Source organism: Saccopteryx bilineata, chromosome 2 (assembly GCF_036850765.1).
Source record: "Saccopteryx bilineata isolate mSacBil1 chromosome 2, mSacBil1_pri_phased_curated, whole genome shotgun sequence".
In the NCBI taxonomy this organism is placed as follows: Eukaryota; Metazoa; Chordata; class Mammalia; order Chiroptera; family Emballonuridae; genus Saccopteryx; species Saccopteryx bilineata.
In genome coordinates, this window is record NC_089491.1 from 390,009,392 (window position 1) to 390,024,456 (window position 15,065).

Below are 15,065 nucleotides of genomic sequence, written 5' to 3' on the forward strand. Positions count from 1 at the left end.
CCATTCCTGGTTGTATGACCTTGAGTGTGTCCTTCAAGGCTCTCGAACCTCTCTGCTTCTCTACTTGTAAATGTGAGAAGAAAAGTACCTCTCCAGGGAAATTTGGTGATGCTTTAGGAGAAAAAGCATATAAAAAGTGTCTGACAGGGCAGGGATGTGCTTAATGTACTCCACAATGGTAGCAATTTAATGCACAGGTTAATATAATCATATATTACTTTTTATATCAGCATTTGTAGCAATGTGCTTTAGAATGCTAGTTTATAAGGTTTTTTAAATAATTTCAATGTTATTATGAAATATCATATGTTTCTAAATTAGCAACAACCAGTTTCTGGTTGATTAGCTCTTAAGGTTTGCTGCTAGCTCGTCTGATTTCATTTTTACCCCAGGCTGTGTTTGCGTGATGAGAATAGTGATTATTGTTATAGAATTGACGCTGTACTCAATAAAGTGATGCATCTTCATGTCATCACTTATTCTCTTCCTTTCAAAAAAAATGTTTGAGGAAATAAATTTTTCTATTTTCATCCCCCCCAGAGAGGGGAGTTGTCATTTTTCAGTGTCTCTAAAGAGAGCTCCAGGCTTTGTCTGGGACCCTTGCAAGGTTGCCAATGGCTGTAAGGGTCAGCAGAGCTCGTGGCTGTTTTTGAGACCCCATTAAGAAACCAGAATCCCATACCCTTAGTTCTGTCGAAAACTAAAACGAAGGCGCAAGGTTTCCCCGGAGGAAACAAAGTTTGGGGATCAGACAGCTAATGGAGCAGACTGCTAAACTGTAACACTTCTTATTTTTCATTTGTTTTTCACAATATATGTAAATTTTTAATTGCAGTTGACCTACAATATTATATTAGCTTCAAGTGTACCACCCAGCGATTAGACATTTATATAACTTACTAAGTGATCACCCCAATACGTCCAGTACCCATCCGACACCATACACAGTTACTAGAATATTACTGACCACATTCCGTGTGCTGTACTATACATCCCTGTGACTGTTCTGTAGACGGTCAGTACTTCTGAATCCCTTCACCTATTTCACCCAACCCCCCAAGCCCCTCCCATCTGGCAACCATCAAAATGTTCTCTGTGTAGCTATGAGTCTGTTTCTGTCCTGTTCTTTTATTTATTTTTTTTTAATTTTTTTTTTTTTGTATTTTTCTGAAGCTGGAAATGGGGAGGCAGTCAGACAGACTCCCGCATGCACCCGACCGGGATCCACCCGGCACGCCCACCAGGGGGCGATGTTCTGCCCATCCCGGGAGTCGCTCTGTCGCGACCAGAGCCACTCTAGCACCTGGGGGTGGAGAAGCAGATGGGCGCTTCTCCTGTGTGCCCTGGTCGGGAATCGAACCCGGAACTTCCGCACGCCAGGCCGACGCTCTATCACTGAACCAACCGTCCAGGGCATGTTCTTTTATTTTGTTTTGGGGGGTTGCGCACATAAATGAAATCGTATGGCATTTTTCTTTCTCTGTCGGACCCACTTCACTCAGCGCAGTACCCTCTGGGATCACGCATGTTGTTACAAATGGAAAGATTTTATTCCCCTTTATGGCTGGGTGGTAGTCCATTGTATATACGCACCATTTCTTCTTCATCCATTTCCCTATTGATGGGCACTTAGGTTGCTTCTATATCTTGGTCATTGTAAATAACGCCGCAAGCAACGTAGGGATGTACGTGTCTTTTTGATTTAGTGTTTTGGGGTTCTTTGGGTAAATACCCAGAAGTGGAATTGCTGGGTCCTCCTGTGTCTTTCGTTATAGCCTTCGTTCCAAAGTCTCTTTTGTCTGGTATAAATATTGCTACCACAGCTTTTTTTGTTTGTCTGTTTGTTACCTTCCTCCCTTGGCTCTCAGTCTGTGCGTGTCTTTTGATCTGAAGTCAGTCTCTTGTCGGCCCCAATAGGTAAGGGTCTTATTTTGTTATCCATGCAACCACCGTGTATCTTCTGATTGAAGCATTTAATCCACTTGCATTTAAAGTAATTGTTGATAGATATGCATTTATATCCATTTTATTATTCATATTTTTTAGTTTTTGTTCTTCTTCCTTTTAACAATTCTTGTACTACGACTTTGCTGGTGGTGAACTCCTTTAGCTTTTTCTTGTCTGGGAAGCTCTTTTATATGTTCTTTGATTATAAAGGACAGTTCTTCTGGGTAGGCTGTGGTTGTAGGTTCTTGCTTTTCATCACTTTGAATATTTTATGTCATTCCCTTCTGGCCTGCAACGTTTCTGTTGAGAATTCAGCCGACAGTCTTATGGGAGCTCCCCTGTCAGTAATTAATTGCTTTTCTCTGGCTGCTTTTAAGACTGTCTCTTTGTCTTTAACCTTTGGCATTTTCATTGCGATGTGTCTTGTTGTGGGCTTCTTGGGGTTTATTTTGTTTGGGACTCTCTGTGCTTCCTGGACTTGTGTGTCTATTTCCTTCATTAGGTTAGAGAAGTTTTTGTCATTATTTTTTTCGCATAGGTTTTTCAATGCCTTGTTGTCATTCTTCTCTTTCTAGCATCCCTCTGATGCGAATGTTGATGCACTTAAAGTTGTTCCAGAAGCTACTTCAACCATCCTCGTTTCTTTTTATTCTTTTTGCCATTTGCTTTTTATTCTTTTTGCCTCTTCTTTATCTTCCACATCTCTGATGTGATCCTCTGCTGAATCTACTCCATTACTAGTTCCCTGTAATGTTTGCAAGGTTGCATGTATCCTACAGTCCAAATTCTTGATAAATTGTGGAGCAGGCATTTCTATATGCATGTACATACACTGCTCACAAAAATGAGGAGATATTTTAGAGCTTCATATTCATTTTGAAAATATCCCTTAAGTTTTGTGAACAGTATATTTGTGAGTTGGAAGAAAAAAGGCAAAGTATTAGCAGGTGTTGGCTGTCCCTACAGATTTTAATGGCTAATAATTTCACTTTCCATCCTGTAACTTTTGCTCATTTTCCAAATTTTGTATCATAAACCTGCATTTATTTTATAATCAGACAAGGCAATATGTGCTCTAAATTGCTAAGCATCGCACACCACAGGCTTAGCTTAGACTCCCAAAAAGAAGTAAATATATAGACAAAGACTACGGGGACGTGGGGAAAAAAAATTTCCTTTTAATTTGAGAATGATTTCTTTTCCTTGCCCTCACAAACTATACCCTTTGTTCCAAGTTCTAATAACTCATCTGTTTCAAATTCTCACCCAGTTATCCATCGGGTACCTACATTAGCTTCATTAATATGCGTGTAGTAACTTATCCCTGCGGAAGGAGCTTTAGTTTGATGTCGGCAATTGCCTACTTGGGTATAACGGCATTTTATAATGACACCTGGCTTAGAGGGATGAATAACCAAGGTGGTTCAAAAAGGGTTAATGACCTGCTGAAATTCACTAGGCAGACGCGGGCACGCATGCGCGCACGCACACACACACACACACACACACACACACACACACACACAGCAAAGCAGGGCTGGAGCCTGGATCTCCTGGCCTCAGATCTCGGACCCCTCTCAGTGAGCAGCAGGACACAAGGAGGAACACACACGTCATAAGGTCCGTTTCTCAAGGAATCTCCTCCAGCAACAGCTCTCAAGGAAAGCAGGTCAGATGGCAGGTCCCTTCCCCGCGGGCCCCTCCCACCACCTCCGGGCGTGCGCACGCTGTCTGCTTAATTCGCTCGTGGCTCTGGGCCACGGACCACATAAACAAGCGGGGAAAGCCTCCGAGAGGAATCTTGATGCCCAAATGGAGCGATTTGTCTTCTGATATTATTGTTTGAAATTGTTTATGTCAGTTGCCGAGTTTCTGTTCTGGACTTCAGGGACCTGTTTGTGATGGAAGAAAAAGTTCCTGCCGCTGAGCAGCTCTCCTCACGGGGCAGCTCCGATGACAGGGCGGCCTGCTGCTGGTCTGTCCTTCCAACCCGGACAGAGGTTTGGGGAGATTCACTGCACCCCAAGAATTATGTGTTTCTGGGCGCGCTCTAAGCATGTGTGACTCATTTAACCCTCACAACAATCCCACAGGGAGGCACTCTTGTTCCCCTCCCTTCCTGAGTGAAGCACCGAAGCGCCTCGCCATTAGCGAAATGTCACGATTCATGAACAGAAACGTTGGGACTTGAACTCACGAGCCCCTCACTTCACAGTCCATGTTTTCAGCGACTACCCCCCTGTACTGCTTCTCACAGGCACCCGAATTGACCAGAGCTGGCGGGAGCTCTCTGACAGTCTCTGAAGGTCTCAGCCTGTCCCCTCCGAGAGCGTGCAAACTGTGAGTTCTGCCCCTTAGTGACACGGTAAGCCCCTGGGCATCCCCACTTGAGGTCCGTGCGTGGTCCTCTTCTTCTAACGTCTTGAAATCCTGTGACATAAAAGCCGTCGGCTCACAACAAAACTGGCAGCGTCGTGAGTGAGAGAGAATTCTTTCTGAGGCACGAATTACTCTTCTTCAAATATTTTGACACACTGAGAGTGCGGTGCTTAGGGAAAGCCAAGCTTCCAGTGTTTGTGTGAACAGATCTCTACCTAAAACAACTTCAGACCGTGCCCGAGGCTCGGTCATCGAAGCCACGTTGTGGTAGTTCTGAGACTTGTGCTTCCTGGACTTGTATGTCTACTTTCTTCACTAGGTTAGAGACGTTTTTGTCATTATTTTTTTCACATAGGTTTTTCAATGCCTTGCTATCATTCTTCTCTTTCTAGCATCCCTTGATGCGAATGTTGATGCACTTAAAGTTGTTCCAGAAGCTACTTCAACCATCCTCGTTTCTTTTTATTCTTTTTGCCTTTCGCTTTACTGATTAGGTGTTTCTTCTTTATCTTCCACATCTCTGATGTGACCCTCTGCTGAATCTACTCCACTACTAGTTCCCTGTAATGTTTGCAAGGTTGCAGAGTTAGAGCTCTCTTGGATTTGAGTGTTCTCCTCTGTTCTGTCCTCCAAATGCCCGGAGCAAGAAGCCAGCCTGAATGAATGTTTCTCAACCTTTCTAAAGGGGGCAGCGTCAGAACGCGTGTTAGGATTCAGAGAGAACAGCGTGTGCCTGGTCCCAGCCTCTCCGGGGGGCGCCTGCTCATCTGTGAGGGCCACGCAGGCCAGGCCAGCCCCCTTTCGCTCCTTCCTCCTCCAGACCACAGAGGGCTTCCTCCGTGAGCTGATCATTGTTTCCGTCTCTTCTCCGGATGCTCCCAGCCGTAGACGGGTGGATGGTCGGGCCCGTGTTGTTCTTGGTTACTGTGCCCACTTGGCTAAGGCATCAGCACACAGGGCAGTGGCTGGCCAGAGAGCAGTTATTATTGGTACCTGGACTCAGAAGGCAAGGGGCAGAGTGTTCTCAGGCGTCAGCGCTGCGCGCAAAAATAATTCCCGGTCCTCGGCCTTGTTGGAAACTGGGGCCAGGATCGGGGCAGAAGCAGCCTGGACAGCAGGGTCTCTCAGGCCACACTTCCCCCAGCTTTCTATCTCTGGTGGCTCTGTCTCCTCTTTACCCAGTGATTTCCTGCCCGGGTACCCCACGGAAGAACACGTCAGACCCACGAGTGACTTACGCTGCTCATAGGAAGCGTGGCTTCTCCCAGATTCAGATAATGCCAGCTAGAAAAAGGAGTGCTCTGGGCGGGCCACCCTTGGGGCGAGAAGATGGCAGTTAGAGCTATAAATATGGGTCCCACAACATCAGTTTTCAGCTCTGGGAGGGACCTGAAGCTTCCAATCATGGCCCTGTTTTCTGCTTTCCAGGATCTCATCCATTAGCCAACAGCTTCCTAATGACCTATGTTGGACAGGACACTGGAAGGCAATAATGTCTCTATGTCAGGGTGTCTACATGAAAGTCAACCCGGGCCCTGGCTGGTTGGCTCAGTGGTAGAGTGTTGGACTGGCATGTGGAAGTTCTGGATTCGATTCTCGGTCAGGGCACACAGGAGAAGCAACCATGGGCTTCTTTACCCCTCCCCCTTCTCTCTCTCTCTCTCTCTCTCTCTCTCTTTCTCTCTCTCATTCTCTCTCTCTTTTTCTCTTTCCCTTGGCTAACAATGGCTCTATGGACTTACCTCAGGCACTAAAATAGCTCGGTTGCTGAGCAACAAAGCAAAGGCTCCAGATGGGCATAGCATCGCCCCCTAGTGGGCTTGCCAAGTGGATCCCAGTCGGGCACATGCAGGAGTCTGTCGCTCTGCCTCCCCACTTCTCACTTAAGGAAAAAAAGATAAAAAGAAAGTCAATCTGGCTGCTGTTGGGTGGGACTGTGAGGAAGCGAAGTAAGTAGTGTGGGTTTAGCAGCATCTTGTTACAAAGCATCCTGGGAGAAAGGACCTGAAAGGGTTTCTCTAATTCCCAAACCCCACGTAACTCTTTTCATGACATTTCTGCAGTGACTCTTCAACATCTCTCTCTCCCTAGACTTCAAAATTTACTTAGGCGGAACCCTCCTCCAGTTTTATTCACAACTGAACCTTCTATGTCTAATACGGTGCCTGCAAGTATAGTGGGTGGTCAAACAATAGTCAATGAATGAATGACGTAAGTGTGTTCACCTTACTGTCAAGTTCCCAGATAAAAGCATTCCCTTTAAGGCTCTTAGCAGCTCTACCAATTTTGCTGTGAATAATCATAGTATCAGGACTTTAACTTGTTGTTTCACTTTGATTTTTGCAAAAAGTCCGGTTTAAAAAATTGTCATGTAGATTTGACTCACCTGTTCTTGCCTCTCTCTCTTTCTTTTGTTCATTGATTATCAAGACATAGTAAATTTTTCACACTTTTTTCTCAAATCTTCCCTCTCTCCTCTTTGTTCTCAAGTGGGCTTTTCTTGTCCTACCCACAGATCACGATAAGAGTCCTCAAACCAGCAGTGTCTTCCCCATTCAGATGAACATGAGATTGGTCATTCTAAAAGCTTAATGTTACCAAGTTACTCTGTAGCTCAAAAAAAAAACCCACAAACAAACAAACAAAAAACCCCACACATACACACAAAAACAAAGCTAGCCCTGCTCTTTCTGCAGGAGAAAGTCCAAACTTTCCAGTATAGCATTTGAGGCTTTTTGTCATTGAATTCTCACCCTCTTTTTTACTATTATCTTTTATACCTTCACAGTAAAATCCTTTTCTTTGACCGAGGCAATATTCCGGGGCAGGGGTGGGGAGTAGGGGGACAGTACATAATTTGTGAGGCCCAATGAAAAATGACAATTCAAGACCCTTGTTCAAAAAATGATTAAAACTTCAGGTGGTGACAGCATAGAGTTAAACTATGCCCTTGATCAGTCATCTTACTCGTATGATTCTTACTTGAAAATGTAAAGGTGTTCTTCTACTTAAAGGTCCAGTCCTCCTTCTACGTACCTGCGTTTTTAATTGTATGTTGCTAACACTTTCACTCAAATGTGTATGTCCTCTCTTCCTTACTTGACTATGCATGCCTTAAATTACTTTGTATCATCCTCACTACCTAGAGATACCTCAGCAAATAATAAGGAAATGCTGGATGCTTTTTGAGCAGCTGAATGGGTAGATAAATACATGACCACCAGACTGGCCTGGTGATCTTAAGTCCTCTGAAGGGTCCTGTGGCATTCATTCATAAACGTAATAAGTAGTCCAGCTCACACTTTCCCTCTGGGTCACTTTGGGACCCTACACTACACAACTATCTTTTCCGAACCCTTGGTAGGCTACGGCTTTGCAATCTTTCCATTTTGAACAGAACACTAAGCACCTTTAGAAGAAATATTGTCATCTCATGGGGAAAAACTCTACAGACTAAGAAAAATCCCGGAGGCCTGAATTTGAGACATATAAAGACAGACCCTGGTCCAAAATGAAGCCAAGTATCATGAAATGTTCACACTTTCAGGAGCCTCTGGGATCACTGTCCATCTTTCTTGATTTACAAAAGAGGAAAGGGAAGATGTGCACTGTCTTGACCAAGGTCACATATCCATCTAGTGAGAGAAACAAGGCCTGGTCTCCTGAACCTTCACCTGACTTTCAAGGGACACCCCGTTGATACGTTGTGTCAGAAAGAACTTCGAGAGAATTTCTAAGCACTAGTTACTAAGTATTTCGCCTAGGTGCAAAGCAGAAGTGGAGGCAAACTATCTTTTTTTAAATACAACTTACTTTGATTTTCTATGAAGTTCTGAAATTTAGCATCTGATCATCCAACATTTAAATTACTAAAAATTTACATTTAGATATAGGGCTTACTACTGTGTATGCAGAACATGGGAAAAGTACAAAGCAACGAGAACACAAGTATTATCGTGGATCTGAAGAAATGACAGCTCTGGGAGTTACCAAGGGGTGGTTTCCAGGCAGAGTATAGAAGGTTCCAGCAGGAGATGAGAGTCCATTGTAAAGAAGCGAGAGCCCAACACTGTCTGCTGATGTTGCAGGAGGCTTCCTTCTGCTGCCGTTGCTAAGGGCCCTGTGCTTGGTCTTCTGCTGGAATCGGAAACTTTCCTGTGCTCGTGAGGCTTCACTCACTCACAAGGATCAGGATGAGTTCAAAGGACCAAGATGAGTTGGGAGAATGAAGTCATGTTAGTTCAATGGTCCCCTACAACCCACTCCCAGCTCTTTTTCCTGGATAAAATTACCCCATCTGTTTTAAACAGTATCTCCTGGGAGGTGTAAGATTATTTTTTTATACCTAAATAAAAAAATATATATCTTTAAGTTGGAAGGGATTTAGGGGCCACCCAATCCAACAATCTTCAAACTCTGCTCCACGGAACTTTGACATTTTACGAGGTTCTACTTTTATCGCTCACCCCTTTGCTGTTACTTTTTCCTTCCATGTAATAGTTCAGCTTTAAAAAAAAATGTTTCCAGTAATTTTTTTAGAATGTTTGAAAGTACCTAATTCTAACTTATTCCTTCCCTTCATGGGTCCGGGGACTGGAGCTCAGAGGGATTCACTCCTTGTATCATTATTGTGAAGTGTATTGAGAGGGTGACATTCAGGTTTACTTAGCAGAGTTTGGGGAATTATTTTCACCTCCCCACATCACCATGGCGGAGCCATTCCTGGAGGGACGAGAGTTCGTGGAACACTAGAGGAGAGAGAGGAAGATGACTCTATAGATGGCGAATACATGGTTCGTTACTATGAGGACACACCGTTTATTTTCTTTATCAGTGGCTATTTTTCTAGAGTTTTACATATACTGCTTCTCTCCCCCACCCCCGTATGGTTTTACTACATGGATAGCAAACGTAAATTATTTTATGACTTGGTAAAGTTTAAAAACACATTAACTGGTAGTTCAGGGGGAAAAAATACATCTTTTTAGACCATGCATTCTGGTGTTCCTTGAGAAATACGACTATTCTTAGAGACTGTGGAGGGTAATGCAAGTAGGCGGCACAGACAACAGGCCAAATGAGGCTAAGGGGAACTTGCTTAAGAAAAATTAAGGATTTGGTAGGGGAAAAAAAAAACAACAGTTGAGTAGCAGGAGGATATTTACACACCTACACACACACACTCACAATAAAGAAATTAAAAAGAAATTAAACATTTTTCTAGTTTCCTTTTCTTCACTTCTTTCTACCTCTCCCCCCATCCTGGCTCTCTCTTTTGTCTTCTCCCTTTTCCCGGAAACCCTCAGTACCTTCGGAGCAGGCTCAGACTCAGGTTTCACCACAGGAAGCTGGCCCTTTCTGTGTATACTGTATGTTGTATGTAGACGTTCACACAGACGCACAACCCTTATGCAAATTAAACTACTCTCTCAATTCGACATGCCGCCTCTGTGGGGCAGAAGCTCCTCTCTACTTTCTGGTCCCTCGAAATTTTGGAATTATTTGGAAATCATTTTGAAGGCTAGCTTTGGGGAATCTGAACTAGGATTGTGTACCTGAGGGATTCAGGGTATTCCAAATTAGACTCCCACCCCCTACAAAGTATACATTTAAGTCAAGTATCAATCCAGCCTGCCACTACACAAAATAAATTATTTAGGTCAGACTATAAAGAAGAAGCAGAAACAGATTCAAGGTATTATAAGTATATACTTATGACAAACATGATATCCAGAAGTATATGGATTATCTAAAATATGTAGATATGTACGATCCATTTGATATAAAAATTGTTAGAATAATTAGTTAAGAATTTGAAAAAGTAGTTGAAGTCTTTCCTAATACTATATAAAAATTTAATTCCTGATGCAACAGCAAAGTCAAGTGCAAAAACTAAAAACATAAAAATATAATAATATATTTAAGTGGATATAAAATCTGGATATGGAGAAGATCTTTCTAAATATACTTCAATGATAGAAATCACAAAAGAGTTCTTAAATGATTGCATATAATACTGTTAAATGCCAAGAATTCTCCCAAACAAGATTAGATGGCAGAGTAAAACTCAGGGGAAATTTACAACATAGATGACTGCTGGGTGTGCTTCAGATATAAATGGCTTTCCCAAATCTATAGCAACAACAAAAAAAATTTCAATGGAAAAATTTGCAAAGAACGTTATCAGGAAGTTCACAAAAGGAAAGAGAGCAAGAGTCAATAAATCCGTGGGAACATGTTTGATTCATACAATGAGATGTGATTATTACTCATTCCATTGGCAAAGCTATCTTCTTCAATAGCATCATCTACTGTTAATAGGGTATAGTGTAATAGCACAATCCTAGTAGCCGTACAAAATGATACGTCGTTTCTGGAGGAAGGAAATTAAATATACATTAAAACGGGGTTCGTTAAAAAGATACTGGACCGTGATGAAACACTTGACAGCCATTAGAAATGGGAGTCTACACGGACACACCTACATGAAAATTCTTTTGCCAGTAAAAAGAAGCAAGGCACAAAACAGTATAAAAATGTGGTTTCATTTTGGCACATAATATCCTTGCTTATTTCTATTTCTGAAACCTACATTTTCTTCCACCACATGTCCTAGAATGTTTGTTAAAATATCTTTTCAATAGACCCTAGACTTACTGGACGATAGTCTCTGGGAAAAGGGTCAAAGAAATGTTTTTGCTTTTGTTTTTGTTTTTCAGGACCCAAGTAATTCTCATCAGGTGAATTGGGGAAATACTGACCTAATCAATCTAATCTAATCTAATCATCAATCTACTCTACTAATTTAATCTAATCTAATCTTTGGGTTTATATTGAAACTGAGATCCAGAGAGATTCGGGGACCTGTCTAGAGTAATAACTGTGCAGGAGCAGAATGAGGTCTAGAATTACATGTGCTATATTCTAGGTGAGTGATCTCTTTTTAGAGAACAGCGTGGATTCAGACCAATAATCTTAAATTAAATGCCCATCAACCTGTTACTCTAGTTAGGCAGGTATCTCAGCGTCTCTTCAATTCCATCGTTTCACATGCAGTGAAGATCTTTCTTTGTTGATGGCAAACGGAAAGTTTTCCATTTGCACCGTTCCCTAGCAATGTGACATTTTCAAACAGTAGCACAGAACTCTTTAAATAGAAAAGACCCATTTCTACCCTATCGTGACTCAGTAACAGCCACAGGATTCTTCTCAAACTTTCCTAAAAATGTCATCTTTGGGTTGGACTCAAGAGGAACATTTCAGCCAAGGAGACACATTTTCCACACTGTCAGGAACGAGCGAGCATGGGTTTTTTGGAACGTAAAGTGTTTTGCAATCCTCAGAAAAGCAATATACTCTCACCGAAACCATGGCAACAACTCTGGTGTGATGTCGTCAGAGTCTGGGAGCATTCAGGATCCGGGATCCTCCTCCTAATTGGATACTCAACTGGGCCTGTAACCTATGTCAGTTAATAACGGTCACCCAGCTGCCGAGAAGAGAATGGTACCCTGCCTGACGGTTGCTATGGAGACACTGAGGGCAGTGATGCTGAGCTGAGGGTTGCTAACGTTGAGTTACCTACGAGGGAGGTAGCGTGAAATGTTCCTCGTGTTCTAGTGGCTCCTAATTCTTCACGAAGTTAACTCCCCTCCCAAATGGTGCCTTTCAAACACAAGGTATAACATGGGAAAGGTTACTCTTTTATCATCCAAATAGCTTCACTTGAAATTTGCACCCATGAGGTGAAACTTGAAGAGTCCAACGTCAGGGGTTTGAAATTTGCTTCCCTCACTTCTAACTCTGTGGCCTTGGATGAGCGACGTCCACCCTCTGGGCTTCATGAGCTGTGACATGGAATAATAATAATGCACAGTCCTTGTGGGATTTGTTTGTGAGAGGTCTCCATGAGCTGATTTGTACAAGAACTTTTGACCCAGAGACTGGTACTTCTCAGTTTTATCAATGCTGGAGAGACAGAAAGAAGAAATCAAAGAAGAAATCCAGAAGAGGAAAGAAGTGATCTCAATGAGTGAATGAGTCAGCCTCATCCATTCATTCCTCCTTCTGTCTTCCACCTTCCCCGCCTCGTTCTACAGCCTGTCACCTGTGTCCTCAGTGGCCTCTTCCTACAAGAGTCCTACAAATCCTTCTTTCCCAATTTGTACTCTCTCCTTCCAGAGACAGGATGTCTTGTCCTGGCTGACATTTAAGGCAGCAGGGACTTTTCAAGTTACACATTGGTGCTCCCACGGCAACTTAAAATTCCCTTTCCTTCTTCAGATTCTATAACCAGAACTGAACGGGTGGGCTTTCTCCTGAAGCAACCATTTTCATACATAAAACAGAAAGGTATTTGATAGCTTTGTGTAGTTGAGAAAGTGGCTAACTCATTAACTTCATCCCAGTAATCCTGTGAGATCGTTACTGTAATTTGTGATTGATATTAACATTACTACTCTCTCTGGATGAGAAGGCTAGGACGCACAGGTGTGGTGACTTGGCTAAAGTTACCCAGCTTCGTGGGGTCAGAGCTGAGTCTGTGCTTTCCACTCATCAAGCTGCCTCCCTTCTGCATCTTACAAAGTTCTGCCCGGCCTGACCTGTGGTGGTTCAGTGGCTAGAGCATTGACCCGGCATGCTGAGGGCCCCGGTTTAAAACCCCGAGATTGCAGGCTAGGGCGCAAGCTCATTGGTTTGAGCACAGGGGTGCCAACTTGAGCATGGGATCGTTGATATGACCCCTCGTTCACTGGCTTGAACCCAAGGGTCATTGGTTTGAAGCCCAAGGTTGCTGGCTTGAGCCCAAGGTCACTGACTTAGAGCCCAATGTCACTGGCTTGAGTTCAAGTTCACTGGTTGAGCAAGAGAGGTCACTGGCTCAGTTTGAACCTCCCAGTCAAGGCACATATGAGAAGCAATCAATAAACAACTAAATTGAAGCAACCATGAATTGATGCTTCTCATCTCCCCCCCCCCCCACTTCCTATCTGTCTGTCTGTCTGTCTGTCTCTCTCTCTCTCTTTCTCTAAAAATAAAAGGTTCCACCCACCAGGTCTGGGCATGTGGCAAAGGTGGCTGTCTAAGTGGTAAGAGAAATGCGATAATATCCATCAATCCTGACATCTCCCCTGCTTCAACCGGAAACTCTCAAAGACCTTGCACAGTTGCACCTGATTCTTCCTCCCCTGGGGACCAGCCGGTGCCGTGTTCTGGTTGCAGCCCAGCTGTGTGTAAAGCTATTCTAACTCCCATTCTTGAGCTGGGTGCCCAGTCCCGGTCCCAGCTGCATGCAGGGAACCTATTCCTGGTCTTTCACTATCGTTGATCCAGAAGTTTCTAAATATTCATTAATAATCGGTAAGCAGAGGGCTGCTTCTCTGAATTTATAAGAGAGTTTACACTGACGATTATAAAATATGAAAGAAACATTTCCCTCTTCTTTTGGAGAGGTAGTGCTTAGGGTAGTGGAGGAACTTGCTATTCTGGTCCTGAAGTTCATTTGGGGAGCAGGGGTGGAGGTGGTGGGCTGGAGCTGTCAAGAAACATTTATAAGAAAGGAAAATAGGTTCTCTCAGCCAGACGTGAAAACCTGTCCTGCGTCTGGAGCAATGGAGACGGTGGAGTCCTGAACAAGTATAGCAGGCACAGGCAGATGAGCGAGTCAGGACCCAGCGCCCAGAACCTCGAGTCAAGAGGCAACTTCAGTGCAAACACGCGGCTTAAAACCCTGACAGAAGAAGGCAAATGTCCATTTTTAAGAAGAGAAGCTTTGGTTCTGGAAGCTAACCAAGACTGACACCCAGATGTCAGAAGCATGAAAGAACATGTCTGGATGACGTGGAAAAGGCCCCAGGAACGCCCTCTCCGTCGGTGCCGGGAGGTGAAGGAGAGCCCTGTGGACACCTGGAATTGGTCGGCGGCGAGAACGAGGAGTAGGGGGGAAGGCGCGGGTGGAAAAGCAGCCTCTGCTCAGCTTTTAGCTACGGTGGCGCACCGGAGGATGGCCAGCAGGTATGGGGACAGAGTGGCCTCGGCACGCTGAACGCGGGGAACCCGTTGCTGCTCAGCAAAGCACAGAAAGACAGCAGGGAAGGAAGCCGGGCAGTGGCTGGGGACTGCCAAGCCCGGGAGAAAGGCCGCCTCCCCGAGCACAGGCCTGCGGCCCGGGGTGCCAGGGCTCTCCCGTGGGCAGGGGAGTCGCCACAGAAAAGGACGCGGTCGTTCCAGCCCCACCTCCAGCAGCAGAGCCTGCCCAAACCTGCAGAAGATGCCTCCCAGGGACAAATGCCGCTGGGCCGGGACGACCTTGGCTCCCCGGCCACTCTCTTTAGGCATGGAGCACGGAACGGCAGCCAGGCCACCAGCTGCAGTGGACAGCAGGAGTGAGGCGGCATCCGGGGCATGGGAGCTAAGGGCCAGGGGCAGTGGCCAGCCGGCCCCTTCACTAGTGAGGAGAGAATCAGAACATCTTCTGAGCAAGAGCTGTTCGCCTTCTGAGCCCAAGCCTGCACACAGGACACTTCAAACGGGACACCTCCCCTCCCTGGAGGGCACCCTTAATAACGTCGAGACTGTGGGCCAACAGTAACTGCGAAGAACGTCCACTGATGTTTCTCATAGTAAACTATTGAAAACAAACTAAATATCCAATAGTGGGCATTTGGTTCAATAACTGACAGAGAATAACAAAAAATAAAGTACTCTGCAGCTACAAAATATCATATGCTTTGAAGGGT

At 44.4% G+C, this 15,065-nt stretch overlaps 1 protein-coding gene across 5 annotated transcripts in view; it reads left to right on the forward strand.

Moving 5' to 3' along the window:
• Positions 1-15,065, forward strand: part of MYOCD (myocardin) — an 88,983-nt gene that overhangs the window by 13,016 nt on the left and 60,902 nt on the right. For 2 of the 5 annotated variants that reach the window (XM_066264253.1, XM_066264254.1), the window contains exon 1: positions 3,543-3,616. The exons of the other annotated variants lie outside the window; for them this stretch is intronic. The gene's annotated coding sequence lies outside the window, so the exon portion shown is untranslated. Of the gene's footprint in view, positions 1-3,542; positions 3,617-15,065 lie in introns of those variants that run through there. 5 annotated transcript variants of the gene reach the window in all.